Raw genomic sequence first — 16,894 nt, forward strand, 5'->3', positions numbered from 1 at the left:
GCAGCTGGGGCACGGTCCCTGTGCAAGCTGCAAAGGGCTTGCTGGGGTGGCTTTAGCTCTTCCTTGCCTCTCCCCCACAGATTGGCCACGTTTAGCACCACCAGGAATGACAATTTTTCAGCCAAGTGGCCCGGTGAGGCTCAGCCTTTGGGCTCAGCAGATGGATGGTGCAGGGCCCTGGAAGGAGCAGGGATTACCAAGGTCAGGAAATTGAATCTCAGCAATCGGTGTTTGCTGCAAGCTGCACATCCAGATTCCAAGCTCTCAGCCTTTGCAGCAGTTTCCTGCTGGGCTCTTCAACAGGAGGAGGGAAAAGGGAAAAAACAAACCATCGTAGTGTGGTTTCTCAGAGCTGGATTAAACCGCAAGCGCCGAGCAATCCTCCCCGCGAAGATGTTCCAGGCAGTTCCACGGGGCTGAGCCTGCCCTGTGTCAGCTCTGCTGCTCTCACTGAAGCCTTGGCTGGATGCAGAATGGGGACAGCTCTCTGAGGACTCATTCCTCTGCTGCACTCTGTAATTCCAGCTCTCTGGACTGCCAGCTTTGCGGAGAACTTCGCTGTTTAGCAGCGCTTTTCCCTCCAAGAAGCTCAGAAAGGGGGGCTGGAGACCCATGGTGTAATTGGCAGCAGTATTGATCCTCGATGTGCAGGAGAAATCTGTAAAGCCAAAAAGCAGGAAGGCACCTGAAGTCATTTCTCTTTAATTACTGTATTTCTTCAGTGCAAACGCACTGAAGGGCAGCACGCTGCTCTGTAAGGGCTGGAGCTGGGTCCAGGGGGGCTGCAATCGATGGGACAGAGGCTGAGGATGGCACCAGGGCTAGGCTTTGCCCTGGACCCGCTCCTGCCCAGCTCCCCAAGGGATTTGGGGTGGAAAAGTGGGGGGAAATCCTGGCTGTACCACGTGCTGGATTGCTTTGTGGTGTGGCTGATTGTCCCAGCAGCCAGGCTTTGTGTCCTCCATCCCAGAAGATGTTCCAGTGAGGGGGTGGTTCCTCTACAAGACCCCATATCTCACACAGAGAGAGATGGGACCCCAAACCTCACAGCAGAGAGGGATGGGACCCCAAACCTCACTGCAGAGAGAGATGGGACCCCAAACCTCACTGCAGAGAAAGATGGGACCCCAAACCTCACACCAGAGGGAAATGGGATCTCAAACCTCACAGCAGAGAGAGACAGGACCCCAAACCTCACAGCAAAGAAAAATGGGACCCCAAACCTCACAGCAAGACCTCTGCAGGTGTTGACAGAGTTTGTCCCAGCCAATGTGTCCCGTTCTGGGGGGAGTTTTCAAGCAGAGCACAGCACAAGGCAGGGCACCACTGAAACCTGCCCAGCCCACCCTGGCACACCAACACCACCCCGTGCCAGATTCCCTGCAGTCAGCGTGGTCATTAGACAGGAGCTGAGGACAAAAGAACACGCCTGCTTCAAAACATCGATCTGCAAAAATAAATCGAATTACAGAAAGGCAAAATAATGCTGTTTGCTTTAGGACACAGCTACATTTAGATTCTAATTTTCCAAGTGCAATTCATTTAAGACAAAGGCTCCAGAGCACAAAATGTCCTTGAAGGCACCGGAGCAGGAGCAGCTCCTGTGTAACATGTACCCAAAGTTAATGAGATGAGAGGAGTGCTTTGAGGGGTGTACCTTTGTCCTATTTGCCTGTAGTGCAATATTCTATAAATGGATGCCATATGGCCCTACACTTAATGGTATGGATCAGATTGGAAGTGGATGAGCCACTCAAAGACAAGAACATCCCAGAGGATTGCTTTCTATAGCCTATGACTTCATTATTTGATGCACGAGGCTTGTTGGTCCAAATTTAGTGCTGGGAGTCAGTGAGCTGCTTCAGAGGAACATCTGACCATGGTTCTGTGTGTGTTTGTGATAATATTTGCCAAGGTATTCCTTGGGAAGCCCAGCTCCAGGCATTTGGGAGGGCTTGGTGCACGACCCAAGCTGCTCCTAGCCCCACCAGCCGAGCCCCAGCTCCACAGCTGGGACAGATTTGATGGAAAGGGAATTTTTTATGAATGGCAAGACAAGGGGGAATGGCTTACATTGAAACAAGAGAGATTTACATGAGATATTGCAAAGAATTTTTTCCTGTAAGGGTGGAGAGGCCGTGGCACAGAGAAGCTGTGGCTGCCCCTGAAAGTGTCCCAGGCCAGGCTGGACAGGGCTTGGAGCACCCTGGGACAGTGGAAGGTGTCCCTGCCCATGGCAGGGGTGGGATGAGATGATCTGTAAGGTCCCTCCCAGCCCAAACCATTCCATGATTTAATTTTGCATTAAAAAATTTAAATTAAAACAAAACTTCACCCTGAGTCAGAGGGACCAGTGCCCTCCAGCTGGGTCACACCTGCCTGGGGATGAAGGGGGCACCTGGTGGGATTTGCTCTCACTCCTGCCCTTCACCAAGCCATGACCCTGCCCTAGCCCTGCCTCTGATCCTGGAGCCCTTCCCTGGAGCCCTCAGCCCATCCCAGGGGATCCTGCCCAGCCCTGGGCTGTGAAATGAATCTCTGGGCCATGAAATGCAGCTCTGGGCAGTAAAATTAATCTCTGGACAGTGAAATGCAGCTCAGGGCTGTGAAGTGTCCCCCAGCCTGTCCCAGGAATTAAATGCAGCTTGCTCAGCACCTGGCCTAGAAGCCAGGCAGAACCCCTGGCTGTTGTTTAGCATCACCACGACTGTGAGAGCTAAAAATTTCCCTTTCTTCCTTTGCTGTTACTTCCCTGACCTTCATTAGTTCTGCCAGCACCGAGTGCTGAGCCCATATGGAGGCAGTTATCATAAAAAACTGAATCCTGGCCCCTTAATTAGCTCCTCATTATCTGAGAGCTCCATATTGAAGCATTAAGAACTTGCGAAGCAATTTGTTGAGTTTCCAATTAAAACTTTTTTAGGATTGTTGAGCCTTTTAATACTTTGTGTTTACAAATTGCCTTGGACCCACACCAACACACACATTTCCTTCACTGGGGAAATATAACTGAGGAGCTGCTCGTTATTTATACAAAACCCCAGGTTTTAATAAAGTCATAAACCATGTCAATGGGGCTGCTCTTTTCATACCTGATACAATAGAGATGACTCTGAATGAGTGCAGAGGAGTTAGAATCATTAAGAGGGCAATTAGAGGCTGATTTCCTAATAACTCCACTTTTACAGCACTGTAAAAACAAATGTACACATCCCTCTTTATATTAATTTACCCTGGATGTGCTCCTGCCTGTTGACAGGTCCTGAGACCTTCTGTTCCAGCCTGAGGATCATCAGGAGTAAATAAAAGCTAGCTGGGCATGGGTTATATTCAGTGGATCACACCAAAGGGGAGATGGAGGAGTGCAGCTACAAACACAGGAGGAAAATTGGGTCTCCTTTGAAGCACAGATGGGTCCATGGGCAGATTATCCAAAAATCTGGGGAGGTGAGCGAGCATTTGACAAGGGCAGGGATGAGCTGTTCCTGAAATCTGCAGAGAAGGGGATCAGTGGGTCTGCTGGCCTGGAGAGGGATGAAGGGATGTGCTGAAAACCTCTCAAAGGTGGCTCCCAAGCCTTTTGGAAAGGATGGCCACGCTGCCATCACATCCATGAGGATAAAGGAGGGTGCAGCAGCACAGGCAGCAGCCCTCAGGGGTTTAACTCACCCCAAATCACTTCTTCCTCCTGAAAAGCAGACCCAGGAGGAGGAAATTCATGGCTGCCAGGAATATATTGTGTAACCACCACAGGAGGAGAAGGTTTTGGGGTGTGGCAGAGCTGTGAGAGCCCCAGGAGCCACAACCTGAGCTGGGCTTTTGTTGCCAGCACTTGTGATCATACAGCACTTATCTTCTCTGGGATGTTGTAAAGCCAGAGCTGATCTGGATTGAACATGTCATTTGTATTCCCACGCTGGTTTTGAAGCAAATCTGTCAAATCAAACCCAAAAAAAGCTACGAAAAGAGGAGTGATTGCATAAGGAATAGTCTGGGCAGGCAACTGTGGTCACTGATGGCTCTGTGGCTTTGGAGAGGAGGCAGAGGTGACCCTCAGGATCAGGTGTGGGACAGGGAGCAGCACCCCAGAGCAGCTGGAACCCCGCAGGGGCTCAGGGCCATCCCCACAGCTCTGTCCCCTGAGCTTTTCCTCACCCTCCTTCTGCCTTTCTGACCTGGCTTTTAGAGAACCTCCTGGCCTTGGGAGGATTTCCCCATTTTTCACAATTTGGCACTTCCTGAGCTGCCAGAAAAGCTGTCTGCAGGCAGAGCATCACCGTGGGCCCTTCCTCAAACCCTCCCAGCCCCGAGGGGACAGGGAACACAAATCTGCATCTGTGGCAATCCAGCATTTCCCAGCCACACTGCACGGAGCCCTGCCACTCTGAATGAACACCAGAGCTCTTCCTCCCCGTGGCCTCCCTCTCCCACCAAACTGGCCCCGGAATTCTGGAATAAAACACCACCCTGGGGCTGCAAAGGGTCACCCCAGGGGCTGGCAGTGACCCAGGGATGTCCCCTCTGGGAGGAGGAGCTCAATTAAAGTTTGATGGCAGTTCTGCACCTAAACCAGCAGCTGGGCAGGAATTTGCCAGCGGTGTTGGTGGGGAGGAGCAGGCAGGCTCTGCTGTGGGAGCAGAATCCAGGGAAAATCCGTGGGGTGAGCAAGGAAGAGCGTGGGATCAGCTGGCAGCAAACATTTGGGGTGGTTTTGCAGGTGTTTGATGTGTTTGGGATGGTTTTGCAGGGGTTTATGGTGTGTTTGGGATGGTTTTTCGGGTGTTTGGAGGTGTTTGCTGTGTTTGGTGTGGTTTTGCGTGTGCTTGTGGTGTGTTTGGGGTTGCTTTACAGGTGTTTGGGGTGTATGATGTGGTTTTGCAGGTGTTTGTTCTGTGTTTGGGATGGTTTTGCAGGTGTTTGCAGGTGTTTTGTGTGTTTGTGGTGTGTTTGGGGTGGTTCTGCAGGTGCTTGCAGGTGTTTGCAAGTGTTTGGGGTGGTTCTGTAGGTGTTTGCAGGTGTTTTGTGTGTTTGGGGTGGTTCTGTAGGTGTTTGCAAGTGTTTTGTGTGTTTGGGGTGGTTCTGCAGGTGTTTGCAGGTGTTTTGTGTGTTTGTGGTGTGTTTAGGGTGGTTCTGCAGGTGCTTGCAGGTGTTCTGTGTGTTTGGGGTGGTTCTGCAGGTGTTTCCAGGTGTTTGGGGTGGTTCTGCAGGTGTTTGCAGGTGTTTTGTGTGTTTAGGGTGGTTCTGCAGGTGTTTGCAGGTGTTTCCAGGTGTTTGGGGTGGTTCTGCAGGTGCTTGCAGGTGTTCCCTGCACTCCCAGCACAGCCCTGGCTGCTCCAGCAGCAGAGGAGGGTGAAGCTCTGCAATCCAGCTCCATACCCAGATTCCAGCCACAAAACCGCTCTGGAACACTCGATAAACCAGAGGGATTTTTGCACAGGGAAAAAAAAATAATAAAAAAAACCTAAAAAACCCTGCCAGCCGTTTAATGACCAGCCCTCATTAGTGCATCACCACAACGTTCCCATCCCTGCTCCTCCCAGGGGCTCAGCCCCGGCCGGGAGCCCCCGCCCCAGGCACGCACAAAGCCGGGATAAAGAGCTGGGAAATGTTCCAGCCCTCGGTGTAAAACCAGCCCTGCGCCGCTCGAGCAGATGGGAGCAAACCTGCGGCAGGGCAATCGGCGAAGGGTCAGCGGGAAATTTGTCCTGGGGGTGCTGGTGCCTAATGGACTGTGTGAGCAGCTGAAATGCTCGCTGGAAGCAGAGGCTGCTGCTGGAAAGGGGCCACCAGGGCTGCACAGAGATGCTCTAATGTGGTTTTATCTCAGTGAGAAATAAGTGTTTAAATTATATTAATATTTAATAGTATTACTATTATATAATATAATTATTATATTATATAATTATATTAAATTATATATTTAATATAGTAATTATTATATTATATAATTATATTAAATTATATATTTAATATCGTAATTATTATATTATATAATTATATTAAATTATATATTTAATATCGTATATATATTCAAATTTATAAATGATAAATCTATAAATGATTTAAACTTAAATGATAAATGGTTTAAATTTAAATGATAAATAAAGTGTGAATGCTGGGATTGCCGTGGATTAAGGCAGGATTTTTGTGGGTGCTCTGTTGAGTCAAGCACCCACTTGGAGCCTCACAGGAGTCCTTGATCACTGCAGAAAGTCCTGATTTGGGTTGGGTTTGGGTTCATGGATTCCTGGCTTGGTTTGGCTTGGAAGGGACTGTAAATCTCATCTCCTTCCACCCCAGGGACTTTTCCCCAGCCCAGGTTGCTCCAAACCCTGTCCAACCTGGCCCTCAGCCCATAGAACTGTGGTGGGTCATTAATTGCCTCTTCCCTAATGAAGGGACAGAAGGACACTCCATGAGAACACCCCCAAAAATGTCCTTGCACGAGGAAGAAGAGCTGCCTGGAAGTGGAAGGGAGGAAAAAAGTACAAACCCAAGGAACTCAGAGCACTTCCTGCCATAGCAACAAGCCCGTTCAACAGGAGGAGCATGTTCACAGCAGAGCCCTAAAAAAGGAGCTGTTAAAATAAACATTGGCATATCTCACACCTCCCTCTTCCCTGAAGGAGGCTCCCTGGAAACACATGTGGACAAACTCGGGAAGGGAAGGGAAGGGGAACGGGGATGAAGGGGGAGAGGAGAGCTGCTCTAATTAAGTGCTGAAATTCATCTCTGTTGTCTTTCAGTATCTAATAAGTTTAATGATTTGGTGTCTCTGTTGTTCACTGATGAATCCAGAGTCTCTTACAGAGCATCTGGTCATGGTATCCCTTTGCTTCTTATATCCTAAAATACTCCAGGAGTTTCTGTGCAGCTTTTGCCCTAAATTTGCCATTTTAGGCAGGTGACAGAGACCCCCATAACCCCTCTGCGAGCATCCTTCAGGCTTCAACTTCCAGGGGCTTTTCCCTGCTTTATGTGTGTTGCTGTGCTATGTGGAGGGATAAAAAAATCCCATTTTTCTTTTATGAACTGGAATAAAACTCCTGGAGCCTTCACAAGCCTGTGCTGACCCTGCTGAGGGTGACCCAGGGTGGATACTTGGAGCAGCAAAGGACTCTGCTCTGGGGAACCCATTTCAATTCTGGGAAATCCAGCTCCCCTCCCTCTGGAAAATCTATCTCCCTTTCCTCTGGGAAATGCAGATCCCCTCCCTCACAGGCACAGCTGGGAGGTCACAGATCCTTTTTGGAAATCCCAAATTTTCCTGCCTGCATGCAGGTGTCCCACACGGGCTCCAGTGACACCCCGGACAAGCAGAGTCGGGTTTGCAGGTGCTGATTTCCCAGGAAAAGGCAGGATAATGGGATTTTGGAGTTAACATCACACTTGCACTTCCATCCCTTCCTTTTCCCCCCTCTTTTTGTTTTTTATCTTTGGATCAGGCTAGAGCAACTGGAAATGTGATCAGAGAGCAGGGCAGTGATGAGCCAGTTCATCCTCCCTCCACACACAGCACTGGGGAAACCACTGGGAAATAAAAACCTCCAACAAATCAAATTGTCCCTGCTGTGGAAGCAAAAGCAGCAGCAGGTGGAGGGGGGAGTTTGCTCTGACTCCCATTCCTGGGATGCTGTGGGTTTTTCCATGCTTGGGAATGTGGGAGGACAGCCAGGCCTGGAGAGCCTCATTGCTCCTGAATTCACTCCTGTGCTGAGGTGTGGATTGTCACCCACACCTTTAGGGCATCCACACTTTTAGGATAATTCCCTTTCCCCCTGGGAATGGCTTTAACACTCTCTCATGGGGCTGTTGAGTTCTGCTGTTTCCAGCAGAACTCGGTGGGCAGCAAGAACAGCCAGGCTCTCCCTGCTCACCCCCCATTTCTCATTCTCACAGGTGCTGAGGGACTCCCTCCAAATTCCAAATTCCTCCAAATTTTGGAGCAGCACCAGGCTGGGCTTGAAGGAGGGGATGGGAGCAGGGTGGTTTGTCACCTGCACCCTGGGCAAGGTCACCAGAGGGGTGGCCTGGAGGTGGCAGAGCCCTCCCTGTTATAATTTCTCCTTGAGCCAGGTCTTGGAGCTCTCAGTATCACACCTGAGATAGCCCAGCTACCTGAAATGGCATCAGATCAGCAGGATGGCTTCTGAGGTACTGTTGGAAACAGAAAAGTTTTAATAAAATGCAAAATAATAAAGCTTTTTACAAAGAAAATCTGAGCTAGGGGCAGGAGGCTCTTGCTCCTGCTAAGATGACCCCACAAAAGTGATTATTTCCTTGGTTCTCTTCTTTTTCTAATGAATTGCTCAGGCAGGAGTTTTTGGCTCCTGTCCAGCTGGCTAGCCTCAGGTCTGAGGTGAAGTCCCCCAGGTCCTATGAGGTGTTTTTTGACCAAATTGAGGAGAGAAACTTCTGTCTTTTAAGGAGCCAAAGGATAATTTGGTCACTCTGTCAAGAGGGGACACACTCCTACACTCCCTGCCCTCCAGCCCTGCAGGACAGAGCTGCAGCCCCACGCTGCAGCTTGGACACTCCTCCTCCTCCTCTTGCATAATCACCGGGCTGAGGGAAAAAAAAAAGAAAAAAGAAAAAAAAACACCTGATAAAACTTCCCACTCCCACGTCCAACCCACCCCAAAGTGCTCCTGGCCCTGGTGGAACAGAAGATTGTGAGAGTGCCAGGAATAGGTGGCAATCAAATAATGAATGCTGCAGCCCACTCCCATCTGCCAGAGAAAAATCCTGCCCGAGGGGAGCTGGGAGGGATGGGCTGCTCCTGCATCCTCCCCTGGGCACCAGCACCTGTAAGAGCCCAAATGAGGGATGTGGGGCTGCAGGCAGCTCTCCAAAATGCAGTTTGTTGTGTCCAAGAGTCACAGCAGTGCAGGGTCAGGGGTGACAGAGCTGTGCCCACAGCTGGCAGCTCCAGCTGCAGGCAGGCCTGGAGACCCTGGGTTTAGGTGACAGTGCATTATAGAATTTTATTTTGGTTACAGTGCATTCTATACTTTCCTTTAGGTTACAGTGCATTCTATACTGTTCATTTGGTTACAGTCCATTCTATACTTTTCTCTGCTCAGCATCCTCATACAGCAGAACCAATCCATCCCTTAACTCTCACCTATAGCCTGTCATAACTCCTGTAATTACCATATTCATGGCACTGTTCTCCAATCACTAAATTCAGTGCATCACAGTTTAAGCCAGAAGTTGTTTTTCACTTTTCTTGCAGTGGAAAATTCTGAGCCCTTTTTTCTACTTGCACCATTTGCTGCCTTGTTTGCCTGTGCTCTCTTCCTGCTTGGTAAAAACATCTTCTTGTTTGGGGTGGGTTTATCCTTTGCTCTAAGCCATAAAACCCCTTCTAACTCACACACCCTTTGCCTCCTTGGTTATGCAGTGAGACTGGCTCAGCAATTCTCTTCTTCTCTGTCAAAACTTGCTTCCATCTCCATTCCTTCATCAGACTCTACATTCAAAAATCTTTCTGCTAAGCACACATATCAGTGAGACTCTTGTCAAACTTCCACCCTTCCCAACAAGCACCTGCTCCATTCCTCACTTTCGCTTCTGCAGCAGGGTGGGCAGAGCTTTTCCTGAGCCAGGAGGAGCTGCTGGTTGCAGATGGAAGTGCTGGAATGCAGACATCTGGCTGCCACCACCACGTGTTTGCTTCATAATGCCATGCTGGCAGTGTTGTGTGAAAACATTGATGGAAAATGAAGCCAGACACTGGGAGGGGAAAAAAAAACAAACCCGTGTAAAACTTTGGGATTCAGTATTGTGCTGCTTTGAACATCATCAAGTGGGTTTGGAGTAGAAAACAGCAAAGGACTGCTTCTGCTGCTGGGAAAAATCTGCAAAAAATCAATGTATCAATAATTTTGTATAAAATAAATATATGTTAAATATTTTTTCATTTATTAAAATAATGTGAGTATTTCTGGGCATTTCTTTACCCCTTAAAGCGTCGCCTTTATTTTTCACCTCTGTGGGTGTGTTATCAAAGCCGTGTTGGGAAAAGGCAGCGCTGGGAGGTTCGGGTCAGGGCAAACACAACCCCCAAAAACCCCTGCCAGGGTGTTTTAAAAGGCTGGGAATGTGAGTTTCTGAGGAGCTGGTCCTGAGCAGAGACCTTGCATGTGTACAGAGAGTGCTGATTCATCTGCCTGCCTCTGGAGACAGCGGAACATCTAATTAAGTCACCCGTGTATAAATAAACGTACAAGGTACAAGCTCAGGAGCACAGAACAGCCCTGGAAAATCTCAGAAATGCACAATATGCTTTTCCTCTCTCTGACAGGGCTGGAGCTCACCTCTGGGACCACCCTTTTGTTTAGACATATCAAAGAATGAGATTTTTTTCTCTTATTATTTTTCTGTTGCAGTATTAGTTTTTTACATCAAAATTCAGTAATTTCCTCTTTCCCTGCAGCTCAGCTGAGTCTCAGGTACACCAAGGCTTTGATAACCCTCCAAATACTCCAAGCAGGGTTCACTTCCAAGGGTGTGTGGGGTCTGCATCCTTTTTTTTTTGGAAGAGGGAATAACAACAGCAAGATCAAGAAAAACAGCAATTAACTGCTGCTCTAATTGCAGCACTGATGGCCAGGCTGATGTGCCCGAAGCTGCGGGACAGCACCGGCTCTGTGTGCTAATTAACCTCATTAAAGGCCCTTGCACTGGGCTCAGAAAGGGGTGTGACCCTGCACAGTGCGGAGTGGGAATTATTTGGTTTTTTTCCTGCAATCCCAGCTTTGTGCTGTGGCTGGGGGGCTCCCCCTGCCCATCCCTCTGCTCCAGCCCCCAGCATTTCCCAGTGCTGGTGGTTACCTGGCATTTTCCCACCCTGAGCTGGGTTTTCCTGGCCTCTGGACGTGCACAGGCATCAACCCTTCCCCGTGGAAGTCTCTGCCATAAAACCCCGTTTATTGTGATTTTTACAGCCCTTTCCCTGCTCGAGCCCTCGCTGTGAAGGCACCGGGAGACGCCTCTGTTGTGTTTTAGGGCAATTAGTTTGGATGGCATAACGAGGCTGATAAATTACCACCTTGGCCAGGAGCTCTGGGGGTTTGTGAGGAAAGAAATCCCTCTGAGGTTTTTTATGGTGCCTCAAGCAGGAAAAATTACGGGAGGTGTCGCTGCCCAGGGCAGGGGGGTGGGAATGAGAGGATTTTTGAGGTTCTTTTCCAACCCAAACCAGTCTGGGATAGTGGGAAGAATCCTTGCCCACCCTGGGCCCATCCTGGTGGCTGTGCCCAGGAGGAGGTGACTGTCCCTTGCTGGAGGCAGTGAATTAAAGCAGGGTGGCTTTTGCCAAGGACCTTTTGAGGCAGCAAAGCACAAATCATCTCCAGGAGTTTGACTGATTAAAAGTGAGAAGATCTGAAAGTTCTTCAAGTGAGTTGTAATAATAATAATGATAATAATGATAATAGCAATAATAATCACCTCTCCCTCTGGCTGCTCCATATGGTGGGCTGGGAGATTATAATTGAATCCATAATCTGTGCACCCCCCTGCTGCTTTTTGGGGGTGATGCTGCTGCAGCCCACGTCCCACGCTGGCTCTGCAGGAATTGTCACAGTCCCAGGCTCAGAGGCAGCTGCCTAATTGCACCAGCCATGTTTTTTAAATTTTTCCTACATTTCCTCCATCTGATAAGGTCAAGCCCACCTTGAGGACAGCTGCTCTGCTGTCTTTTCCTCTTTGGGATCCACGGAGGATGCAGCTGCTCTGACCTTTTACATAAACCTCGTTAAAGGTGACCAAGAGATGCACAAAATGTAGCCCCCAAAGCAGTCTGAAGGGAGTGCTCTGGGTGTGTTTTATTTGTTGTGCCAGGTGTCCCAAAGGATCACTCCCAGGGGCCGGGCTCTGGCTGCTTCTCATGGAAAATTGAGGTAAGTAGGGATAGGCAACCTGCAGAAAGAAGATCCCTGCTAAAATTGGAATTTTATGGCTAGAAAAAGAAAGACAGAAACAGCAACCAGCCTGCTCTGGGCTCTTCAGCAAGGCTGGGTTTTTTCTCCAATTTATTTTTTTTTCCCAAGTTGGGATTAACTCTGCTGAAGGAATGAAAAATTAGGCTGGATTTTCCAACCTGTCCTTGCAAGGCCATTGCTGTCACCTGGTGGAGACTTCCAAGGGCTTGGCCATGGTCCAGGTGTGAAGTTGAGAGCTCCAAAACGCTCCTGGGAGGTCCTGGCTCAGCATCACCTGGCTGCTGGTGCAAACCAAGGCCACCAACACCACCAGCTCAGGGCCGTTCTGCAAGGGAGGAACCAGATCTGGGACCTGGTGCCTGCAGAGAGCTACACTGACCCATTTTCCTCTGCCTGATGGATACAGGCACTGGGAAAAGCTCCATAGCAACTGGATGTGCACAGTTTAATTATGAAATCCCCACGGTGCACCCTTGTAAAGATAAATGGATCCAGGATATTTTTTCCCCCCTCACCACCACTAGGAAAGGTCTATATTTAGAAGGTCCTGTCCCACTTTGCCTCGTGGCAAACAGCAGCACAGCCTGGGGAAGGGCAGGGAGTAGGATGAGCATGGCCAGGACAGCACATGGAACATCCTTCCAGGAAGATCTGGGAGCCTGAGCAATCCCATGGTGTTTGGGGTGGGCGTTTTTCCCTCCCAAACCCGGTGCCAGGCACTTCTGATGGCGGTGGTGGCATTTCACACCCTCCTGAACTGTGCAAATAACACCAGGCGACCCAAGAGCCCCATCCCAGGTGTAAATCCCAAAAGCAGGGACAGATCCAGCAGTGCTGTTGGATCCCTGAGTGTCACCCCCGGAAGATCTCAGAAAAACAAAGCAGCAGAAGTGTGTTAGTGAGAATATTTTGGGTTCTTTCCTGGTTGTCTTTTCTTTAGGCTCTCCACAGCAGCTCAGGTCAGCTCTTATTACCTTCAGCTGTCCCTCCTGTCCCCTGGCACAGAGCACTGAGCCACAGACAGTGAGAACTTTGAGATGGCAGATAAATAAAATAGATGCTGTTATTGCAGCCCTCTCCTGTTTGCTGCTGCCATGGTTTCTCTTCTCTTGTCTGACTTATTGCTGATGTCTCCTGTCAGCCCAGCTTGCCTCTCTTGCTGATGTGATTTATGGGCCGGGGAGGCAGAGCAGAAACACGGCAAAATTGCAGATGAGGGTGCTGGGAGGAGCAGGGGGGAAAGACGAGGAGCGATTGTGATGAGGATGTGCAAATGGGTCCTTGTCCCACGGCTCCGTGACAGGGACTGGGCTTGGGATCAGCGTGCTCAGACAGGCGAGCAGCCTCGCTCCAGGGCTCCAGCTCAGCACCTCCGAGCTGGGAGAAGCAAAACCCGGAGCAGGGACACGATCCTTGTCACCTCCCAAGGTGAGCTCCCCATCCCATCAGGGCTGGCGCCCGCTCTGAGAGGCGCAGGCAGCATCCAGCGCTGCCCAGATCCAGCGGGAGCCTCAAATTCCTGCAAATTCCTTCTGCCTCCAGGAGTTCGTCCTCTCTCATCCCCGTTTCTCTGCAGCCAAGGTGGTTTGGACGCGGGCAGGACAGGCAGGAGAGGGAAGGCAGAGCTTTGGGGAGCTGTCCTTGCTGGCAGCCCTGCAGCACGGCAGGAGGATGCTATTTTCATTCCCCCGGATAATTGAAAGCTGTTCCGCTCGGTCCTGCAGCCTCCTCAGGCTCCAGGCACCTCTCACACGTCCTTCCTGCTGCCAGCCCAAAAGCTGGGAGGAACGTGGGAGCGCCGAGCAAACAATCCCTGATTTGTGCTGGATTTCATTGCAAGAGCAGGGCTGGGGACTCGTGTGGGTCCCCCGTGTCACCCTGCAGAGCATTCCCGGCAGTGTCAGGGGGTAACTGTGTGCTGGGAAGGGCAGACAAAGCCCAAAACATTCCCTGTAATCCTCCCCAAAACCCAGGGAGAAGATGAGAAATGAGGATTTGCGTTAGAAATGAAAATTAAACCAGCACACGGTTTCATTTCCTCGCGCTGAGCAGCACAGGAATTCCAAAGGCTGCTCCCAGGCAGATGCTGCTGCTTTAATCTGGTTTTTTGGCCAGTTATGCACACATGTACCAGTCCTGCTTGGATTACACTTTCCAAGGATTACAGCTCCAAATCCAGCAGGGCTTTTAATGCCTGGAATGGGGCAGAGCAGCTGACATTAATATATTCCAGGAGTGCAAATCCAGGCAGCGCTGGGATCATCATTAGAGAGTCTGATGGAGGATTATAATAAAACTTGGAGAAATCAGCCACGCTGTTGCATCTCCAGCTGGGCATTTTTTTTTCCCCCTGGGCCACAGCACCCACTCGTTGAGCAGTTCTGGATTCTGGATAATTATCCCAGGCAAAATCTGATGAGTGGAGCCACTCTGGAATGCTAATGGAGCCTGCTCAGATTGCTCTGGCACGCTGGGAATCCCAATTAGTGCCCTTGGGAGCCACCTGAGTGGGAGCCAGTGGAAACTTCAGCACGGGAGACTTTGCAAATGCACAAATCATCAGCAATTTCCAGGAGCTGGCAAGAGGAGCCAGGGAATTCTGCTGCTTTGTGTTGTGTTTTGGCTCTGGTCAGTTTAACATCCAAAAGCTGCTGTCTAGGTACATTTATATAAATTACATCTAAAGATTAAATCATTTGGGGAGCCCTAGGAATCCTAAGATTCCCCAGGGGATCCATCCCTAGGAATTACTGTCTTTTCCCAATCTTTGTAATTTCCTAGGAATTGTATTTTCCCCAATCTTTTTCCTGTTTCCCAAGATAAGGGACAATTTTTGCAGGAGCTTGAGTCATGGGGGGGTGACTGAACTATCATTTATCAGCAGCCACAATGCAGAATCTGTAACTGTTAGGATCAAAATACACAAAGAAAAAAACCCCAAACCCTCAATTCCTTTCTTTTCCAGTCATCTCAGGAAAATCTGGGTGGTGCAGCGAGTCCCAAAACATCTGCTTGCCATAATACAAATCTGACAAAGCAAAGCAGGTAATTGCTCCTGTCAGCTGAGCAGGGGAGTAAATCTGTAGGAAAATCAGCATTTCCTTGAGCATGGGAGTAAATCTGTAGGAAAATCAGCATTTCCTTGAGCAGGGAATGCCAGCTGGAAGGGAAGCTCTCTCAATGCCATGAGCAAGGAGGTGCCCCCAGAACAAGGACATTTCCTTCCCTGGGGTTTCATTCCATCTTTTCTGCCTTGGGAAGGGTTAAATCTCTGCTGCCGAGGCTTGTTCTTCATCCCGTGGAGAGGGTGCTAATTGAACGGAAAGGCCCGGGGATTAGCAGGAGAAACAAGTGAAAATGAATCGAGAAATGAGGAAAGGGATAATTGGCTTCCATGCAGCCCAAAGCCAGGAATTCTCCCGGGGTGAGGAGCACCTTCCTCCTGCTGGGGGTTTGGTCAGGAAGCTGCAGCTGGGCCTGGGACCAAATCTGGGACATTGTGAGCTGGACAGAGGAGTCCCAGCGTGGGTACATCCCTCCACAATTTCCTTGGAGCAGCTCCAGTGTTGTGGAAACACAAGAAGTCCTCAGTGTTCCCTCCCAAAGCCTGGGTTTGGAGGCTGTTCCAGGGAATAAACTGGATATCCTTGAGGTTCATCCATCCTTGTGTCTGCTCTGGGTCACTGGGGGTGCTGTGACGAGGGAGGGTGAATGTCACCTCCAGTCTGGGTGTGCCTTAGTCCCTGGTGTGGCTGGAGGAGGGACAGCACCAGCTCCTGTTAAAATCAGGCTGGGGAGGATTTTGAGGTGAATCAAGGCCAGTTTGGTGCTGCTGTGTAGCTCCTGTGTTTGCTTGAGCATCCCTCTGAAGCAACAGCTGTTGAGTATTCATTCACTCAGGTCTGGAGCAGGCTGCCCAGGGAAGTGCTGGAATCACCATCCTTGGAAGGGTTCAGAAATCACTTGGATGTGGCCCTTGGGGATGTGGTTTAGTGGCTGGACTCGATGATCTTGGAGGTCTTTTCCAGCCTAAACGATGCTGGGATTCCACATCTGCAGTGCCAGGGGTGTGACAGCCCAGCTTCCCTTGGCTACACTGAGCCTGGATATCAAAGCTGGTTTTAATTTCAGTGTGGTTAATTATAAATATTTTACCTCTCACTCAGGACAGAGGGTCAGGCAGGAGCTGCAGTGATGTGCAATCTCTGAGGCTGCTGGCTTTCCAGGGGCTCTCCAGGACACTGGGAAGCCCTTGGAGTGAGGCTGGCAGCCAGGTCACCAATCCTCCCTGGAGCCCTCCTTCCCTTGCTGGGCTGAGGGATGCACAAGGATTTGTCCATGAGGATATCTGGCAGAGCTTCAGCAGCTCTGTGGCTGTGGCCAGGCACTGGCAGGGATGAGCTGAGCTCAGCTGAGCCCTCTGAGAGCAGAATCCTTTTATCCCATCTCTGTTTGAAGGTAGAGAGAGCTGAGGACGGCTCGGCTGCCGCAGAGTGAGGTGAGTTCAGTCGAGGACTCCAGCTTGGCCAAAAAATCACTCTGGGTAAACTTTCCATTCCAGTAGATTGAGGAGGGCAGAAGTGAAGCTGCTTTGGGGATTTGGGGATGGCACAGGCTGATAAAATATTGAAGAGCCAGGCCATCTGTAACTGCTGCACGGGCTGGGGAGCACAAACACCAACTGGGAGAGCAGGAGGGGCTGCTGGCCTGGCCTGATGGACGCACATCCTCCAGGAAAAGTGGCCAGGGTGACAGATGGCACCGTTTGCTAGCTAATACATCCCTTTCCCCCCCCATTTTTTGGCACTCTCACAGTCCATAAAGTGCAGAGGAGAGGTGGGAAGGCCCAGCTCTGGCTGTGGATGTGGAGCAGAGCTCTGCTGTATGGCTGTAACTTTATTTAAATAAATTGCTGTTACACACACTCTTAATTAAAGCAAAGAAGC

This window comes from Fringilla coelebs (genome assembly GCF_963513975.1).
Source record: "Fringilla coelebs genome assembly, chromosome: 21".
NCBI lineage: Eukaryota > Metazoa > Chordata > Aves > Passeriformes > Fringillidae > Fringilla > Fringilla coelebs.